Source organism: Physella acuta, unplaced genomic scaffold (genome assembly GCF_028476545.2).
Source record: "Physella acuta isolate Inbredline_101_S28 unplaced genomic scaffold, ASM2847654v3 ptg000418l, whole genome shotgun sequence".
NCBI classification, from domain to species: domain Eukaryota; kingdom Metazoa; phylum Mollusca; class Gastropoda; family Physidae; genus Physella; species Physella acuta.
This window is the reverse complement of record NW_026731937.1, coordinates 347,446-355,175: the sequence shown is the minus strand read 5'-3', so window position 1 is coordinate 355,175 and position 7,730 is coordinate 347,446. Positions and strand designations below refer to the sequence as shown.

The 7,730-nt window shown below is 37.0% G+C and overlaps 1 protein-coding gene across 1 annotated transcript in view; it reads left to right on the top strand.

Moving 5' to 3' along the window:
- The first annotated feature begins 2,481 nt into the window (after positions 1–2,481).
- Positions 2,482–7,730, top strand: part of LOC131942667 (neutral amino acid transporter A) — a 34,229-nt gene continuing 28,980 nt past the window's right edge. Inside the window, exon 1 of the mRNA XM_059302568.1 lies at positions 2,482–2,503. The gene's annotated coding sequence lies outside the window, so the exon portion shown is untranslated. The remainder of the gene's footprint in view (positions 2,504–7,730) is intronic.

Below are 7,730 nucleotides of genomic sequence, written 5' to 3'. Positions count from 1 at the left end.
TGGTTCAAAAGGTCAAGTGTAAATTGACCTTAGAGGTCATGTGACCTTTTGATGACTGCCACTCCGTTGTCGTGTCTGATAATCTGTTTGTTTTTGTTCTCAATACGTCAAGGATTAGGCAAATTAGTTGGGGTGTTGGCAGAAGTGTACAGGGATTAGCTTTAAGTACCTGTCTGGGTGACAAGATTTCGTTTGGTATCGATAATTTTCTGTGTGTAGGTTGGGGAGGGAGGGGGAGGGTAAATTTAGTTTAGTCAAGGATTAGGCAAATTAGTTGGGGTGTTGGCAGCTATGTACAGGGATTAGCTTTAAGTACCTGTCTGTGTGACTAGATTTAGTTTGGTATCGATATTTATCTTTGTGTGGGTTGGGGAGGGAGGGGGGAGGGAGGGAGGGGTCGAGGTAGCTAGTTATTGTGTAGTGTTGAACTTAGACCGTCAATGATTAAGTCGTCGTTTCCCCCCCCCCCCCCCCCCCCCCCCACTTTTTTTCCTTTTTTGTCAGGATTGAAAGGAGCATGGGTCCATAGAAGGCAGGATGGTGGGAGGGGGTGGTAGGGGATTTCACCTCAGGGTATGTTCGTAGGGTTACTTTTTATTATGTGGTACTTGGGTAGGATAGGTACACATTGGAATGGGTTTATTTGATAACGAATGGGTAACCATGAATACATTGTTAAACTTTTCTAATGCAGAAATGGTGTTCAGTAATTTTGAGAATTATGTACAATAGTTTGGACATAGTGAAAATGGCGTACAATAATTTAGACGATGTGAGAATAGTTCATGGTAATTTGGTGAATATGAGAATGTTATACAGTAAATTGGACGATTTGAGAATGGTGCACAATTAATTGGACAATATGAAAATGGCGTACATTAATTTGGACAATATGAGAGTGGTGTACACTGAATTGGACAATATGAGAATGGTTTAGATAAATTGGACAATTTGAGAATGGTGTACAGAAATCTTGATAAATTGGACAGTGTAAGAATGTTGTTCAGTAATTTTCACAATGGGAAGTTCCACTGTCAGTGGCCGAGTTGCAATGTCATGACTGAAAAAAAAAGTTTAAACATAAGCACTTTGGATGTCGGAGATTTTCCTATTGGATGAACTCAAGGATTGGAGGCTGTGGTTTATCTAAGCAACTTGTTATTTTCTTAAACTTTAAAAGTGACACAGATCAGTCAAAAGTGGGGGGGGGGGGGGGGGGGAATGGATGCGGAACGCGACATCACCCAAGGGAATGGCAACGAGTTGGAAAATATACTTTAATAAGTCTGAATCTGGCTTTCTGTAGTTAAATATCTCACTGAGGTTATATTTGTATGTGTATGGATGGATGGATGGATGGATGGATATATATATATATATATATATATATATATATATATATATATATATATATATATATATATATATATATATATATATATATATATATATATATATATATATATAGATGGGTGTGTGTGTACGTGGGTGTGCGTATGTGTTTGTGTGTATGTGTGAGTGTGAATAAGCATGGAATTATACTTGTCTGCTTACCACTTCCCACTAGTTTGTTGGTAAATTTCCTGGCCACTAGAGTTGCCAATGGCAACAAAAAAGAATAGCCAATGGGGAAACGTCTTTTTACACTAACAACAGAGTCGCCAAATGAAACGTAAATCCCGCGTCCTGATTGGTTGAAATCTAGGTGACGCTTTGACCGTTGGCTTTAAATCTTCAGCGGGTCCGAAAAAAATTGCTGAACTTTTTATCACACTGGTTTACTACACGAAAAGCGAATTACTTGTAATGGATCCATTTGTCTTTGTTGGGAATTATACTGTATTCCGTTGTTTATAATGTTATTTACTTACCAAGGACTAGTATAAAAAATACAACTCCTGATGTTTATGTACTAGTTTTTGTGTGTTTCTTCTGACAAGAGTTACTGCTAAGGATTGTGTTTTAAAGGTCTTGTCCGGTGCCTACTTTTTCGTGCTTCAGTTTGCTACATTTATTATATACGCTCTGCGACGGAGAAAATTATGTGTAGATTTCACACTAAAAAATTCAAATGTTACAAATTGTTCTAAAACAAAAAATAATTTTTCTTGTTTCCGCGTTAAAGTTTTCAACTAGAACTTCGTACATATGTTTTTAATTACAAAAATATTTTTTAAAAGGATATAGCCTACCAGTTTTAATGATCCGTTCAAAACCGATTTAATTTCCTTTTTTTTTTAACTAGATGCCGTGGCATAAATATTTTTAAAAACATTTTAATAGACTTATATTGGAATGTAATAAATAATACTGAGTTAGCTGTATTAAAAAAGCTGGTTTTTTTTTAAATTATTCTATTCAAAACTTAGTTATATTAATTAATGTTATATTAATATAAAAAGTCTCTTTTACATGATGGATACATTATCATTTTTTTCATCCAGGAAGATTGTCTTCAGCTGATTGAATAACTACACCAAGAAACAAATTACGATTAACTGAACAGCCGATCCTACACTATTCTCAACGACACTGTCGTTGAGTGGCTTATCAACAGTGTCGGTATATAATAACGCTATAGATTTTTTCTCATTTGATTCTGTCGTTGAGACTCTAATTATAGTTATAAACTGTAAAAACGAGCTAACGGAATAAAACCATTTCGATTAATTAATCGCTTAAAATATTTAATATAAGAAAAATTAAACAACCATTCATTTTACAGAGCTAATAATAATTAATATTATAAAAAATGTATCTTCTGTCTTTAAAATTGAAAATTAAATTATTTTTAGCAATATAAATTAATACAGTGGATTGCTGAATTTAATTATGATCATAGTTATGATTAATTTTAGAGATTGTATGATTAATTTATACACAATTTAGAATTACAGAATATTGATTATTCGGTATAGAAAACATTAGGGTAGAGATTACTAAACGATATAATATAGGATTATGTAATATAGAATATATTAGTATATTATTATAGAATCTAGGCTATACAACAAGTAATACATGATATGATTGCAAAATAGAAAAAATACATAATATAAAGGCCCATTTTTTAATCGAATTTAAGACTCATTTCGTTTACAATATGTTATTACAAATATAAAATTGCAGAATACGTAATAGCTATTTTTATCGAATTTATACATAGAATGTGCTATATAATCTTAAGAACATGATTATGTAGTGGCGTAGGTACAAGGTGTGCCAAGGGGCTATACCCCCCCCCCGATATATATATATATATATATATATATATATATATATATATATATATATATATATATATATATATATACATATTTACTGTACTCAAGTAGTACCCCTAACCAGAGGCGTCACAAGGTTGGGGGGGGGGCGGGGCTGAGGACCGCGCAAGGTGGCAAAATTTCGGGGGTGACACCATGGCGAAAAATAGCAAAATATATAGAAGAAGTAAGCATTTTGCCAGTTCAATAAATGACTAATGAGAGTTAACTGTACTAATAACTGACTGCAGATAAAAAAAAAAATACAATTAACTGTGCACGTTTAAAAACTATCATTCAGGGGGGGGGGGTGAGGGGAGATGACACAAACTGCAAAATGTACAGGTGAATACATGCTTGTTGAATTTTTGGATAACAGATTTGCTAAGCGACGACCGGAGAGAGGCTGGTACCAAAATCTAATAATATACGATGAAAACGATGCTTTTTTTCACATGAATTAATAGGTGGATTATGTGCAAAATTTGACGCCATTGGGGAAAATAGGAAGTCACCAAATGTAGCTATATATATATATATATATATATATATATATATATATATATATATATATATATATATATATATATATATATATATATATATATATATATATATATGCATATGTAGAATTATTTATATTTCTCTCTATGTATATATATAATGAAGTTTTGCTTGTTTGTTTGTGGGTTTGTTTATGTCCTCTATGCAGCACTACACCTTTCATCCTATGGCCATGCAACTTAAGTTAAGAATACCACTGGATATATTTCACAAGCACGGTGCCCCAGCAGGGCGCGAATCGATTCTATATATAGATCCCTATATAGGGTATATATACGTAAAAGTAGATTGCGGTTTAATCCCGTTCATCCGCTCGCCATAAAACTTCAGGGGAGGTTATTTTTTTTTTATTTTAACAGGGCGGCGCTTCTGGAGGGTGCAATTTTTCTCTACACAGTTTGTAAAAAACAAAACGGATGCTGTTTGACATCGTTTATCTGAGTGCCGTTAAACTTTCGAGAGTTAATGAAAACACTCACGAGAAGGTTTCTGCGAAAACAAAAATTAAAATTTATTATGGGCGTTTCCCTGGAGGGTGCGATTTTTGTTAATGAACGGCTTGGCGCCTGAAAATCCAGGGCGGCGATATTAAAACTGCATGGGGGCTAAGGTAAAAAAGCAACAACAGGCGCAGCCGCCGGCGCCCCGGATATTACGTAACCCGAAGCGCCCCGTGCTACCATGTGAACACTATGACGCCTACGTTCGTTTTTTTTTAAATTTATACACTAAAGACACGATGGGCGACAATAATTTTTGACTATATGGAATCAGGCGCGTCTGCCGGCGCCCCGGCAGGAAGCGATTTGGCGCCCTGAGATATCCTAAGGTTGTGTTAAAGAGCACTCTACAATATTGACCCTGTGGCACACGACATTCGATGACAATTCGTTTGACCCGATGCGCCACTGGCTTCGGGAGGAACACTATGAGTTTTAAAAGAGCGCCCTACAGTAGGGAAATTTTTTGTCTACTGCACCACTGGCATGTGGTCTAGCGCCCCTGTGTGGGTCCCTTATAAGCACTATTGCGCCTACGTTCGTTTTAAAGAGTGCGATACATTATGGATACAATGGGCTACTGTGTGCGGTAGAATTTGCGCCTCAACAACTATGATGAAAGCAATATAACACCGGCTTTGATTACATTTAAATTGTTTAGATTTAGAAATCAATGTCAAGCGTAAAAAAATACGTGATTGCTAATGTAATTATGGAATCCTCTTAAAATATTGCGTCAGTCTGTCTTCTGAGACCGCAGCAACGCGCGGGACGGGTACGCTGGTTTAATATATATTTCTTCTATATAAATAATTCTCTTCATGGATACCATAGAAAACACCAAGCTGTAAGCGCCCCTAGCAGCCCCCTCTCTTTCTCTCTATCCCTACCACCCCCATCCCTGCATGGTCTGGTGAGCTGTGGTTCAAGCTAAATGTTTACAATCGTAGAGCCGGGTTTAGTGACAGCTATTAGGGGCAGATAATTTAGTTTGAAACGATTTTAAACTTAGTGGAGGTAGCTCAGAGGGGGCTGCTTTCACGAGGAGGGGGGGGGGGTAGGATTTTTGGGAAAGGAGGGTGGGGAGGGGGGGGGGGTTATCGTCCTTAACGAGCTACTGATAGTGTTTTAAAGCAAATATTTTCAGTGGCAGCATTGTTACTGTCAAATTCACAAATTATGAATTACTGAATAGTAGAAAATGAAACAACTAAATAGCGGCGTATGATAGCGGCTCGTAAAATATAAAACACAATGTAAATACCTTTGTTATACCTACGGAAAATAATAATATGTAACATGGATTCCTGAAATTTTGCGCTGCTTTAATTTTTAACGTTGGGATCCTTCATCAACATCCATACTCTCCTTTAGTATGTTCAGGCTTTTTTTTTTCATTTATGGGAAGGGATGATCGGAAAGTGTGACGACACATTTTTGCTTTCATCCGTTATTTCGGGCTTTAAAAGATTGCTTTTGGTATTAATTTATTTATTAACTCAATGTTTATCGAGGTCAGTACATATTATAATAAACCGGGAGTGATCTCCCCTAAACTTTCTCGAATATTCTAATATAACACTACGGGGAATGGCAACTCGGGATATAGACATGATTTTTAATCCATTTTAAATACTTAAACTTTTTAAAATAGAATAAAACCTCGTAGAAAAAAGAATTGCACACCAAGTGAACGTCAAATAAAGATGTGCATAATAGTGCGCAACATTATTAGTACTTTATAAATTTACGTGCGTTTTTTGAGAAATCGGAAATAGCGTAAATTAGTACTTCCTGTCAACGGAAATTACTCAAAATTTGACAGAAGGTAGAGAATTAGATCTTTTACTTACATGTGAAATTTCATTTATCTATCTGCAATAGTACTCAAGTTATAGGCTTTTGAAAAATTCAAAGTAGAAAAAGTACCACTTTCGGTTATCGGAAATCACTCAAAAGTTTATACGGATCTATGATTTTGATAAAATACTTATATATGAAATTTCATCAACCTAGCTGTAACGGTACTCAAGTTATCGTGTTTACACACAGACACACACAGACACAGACATACGGACAAGATTGCAAAATTATGTTTTTCCGTATCAGTGAGGTGTAAAACGTCGAGATTTGTAAAATCTCGATTTTTTTTTTTTGCACGATTACAAGACTTTCTCTATACTTCGTATATACGAGAAAGTAAAAATGCAGTTTCAGGGGAACGGCGGAGGGGGTTATGTGTTGAGGTGTAGTGTTTTTAAAGAGAGTGGTGGGGGGGAGGGAAGCGAAGATCTGGCTTTTTGTGAAAATTTGTTACAATTAGAGAAGGGGGGTTTGGTGCAAAATCGTCTGAAGAGTGAGTCGTGGTTAATGGGTGACCACTTTATGATTGTATATTGACGTCACCATCATTTTGGGCGGTGGCTTTATGTGACGATATGTAACGAGAAAAAAGAGGGTTGAGTTAATGGCGTAGCATTTATTTTGCATTTTTTAAGGATACAAATAATAAAAAGACTGCTTATTTTGTTTTACATGTGTGACGACATTGTGTTAACCAAATGTATTGAATAGTAGGACTTACAGATTATTAGTTCTCTCCCCCCTGAAGCAATTACCCCCTGTCATTTACCCCCCGCCAAGGAGGACATCTCCCCCCCCCCCACGCACACACCTCTTAAGGTACAGCTGGGGTTAGGGTTATGGTTAGGGTTACGGCTAGGGTTAGGGTTTGGGTTAGCGTTAGGGCTAGGGTTAGAGTTAGGGTTAGCGTTCTGGCTAAGGTTAAGATTATGGTTAGGGTTACGGCTAGGGTTAGGATTAGCGTTAGGGCTAGGGTTAGAGTTAGGGTTAGAGTTTGGGCTAGGGCTAGCGTTTGTGCTAAGGTTAGGGTTATGGTTAGGGTTAGCGTTAGAGTTAGGGCTAGGGTTAGAGTTAGGGCTAGAGTTAGGGTTAGCGTTCGGGCTAAGGTTAGGGTTAGCGTTAGGGCTAAGGTTAGGGCTAGGGTTAGATTCAGAATTAGAGTTAGTGTTATGGTCAGGGTTAGGATTAAGGTTAGGATTAGGGTTAGTGTTATGGTCAAGGTTAGGCTGAAACCTAAGTCTAGAGTTGGTTTTGGTTATGTGTTAAGTTTTAGGCTGAGGTGAATGCTTAGGGTTTGGTCATTTTTTTATCGATTAGGATTAAGGAAATACATAGGTATAGAGTTTGAGTTAGGATCATAACTTGAGGCCGGGGGGGGGGGGGATTCTCCAGGGGGGTTATTGACAAGGGGTAATTGCCCCGGGGGGTAAATACGGGAGGGGGGGGGGTCTCCTCCGGGGTGGGGGTAATGTCATGTAGCCAGGTCCACTATTAGAAAGCCAAGATTCCAAACTGTGTAGCCTTATGTATGTAGGTAATC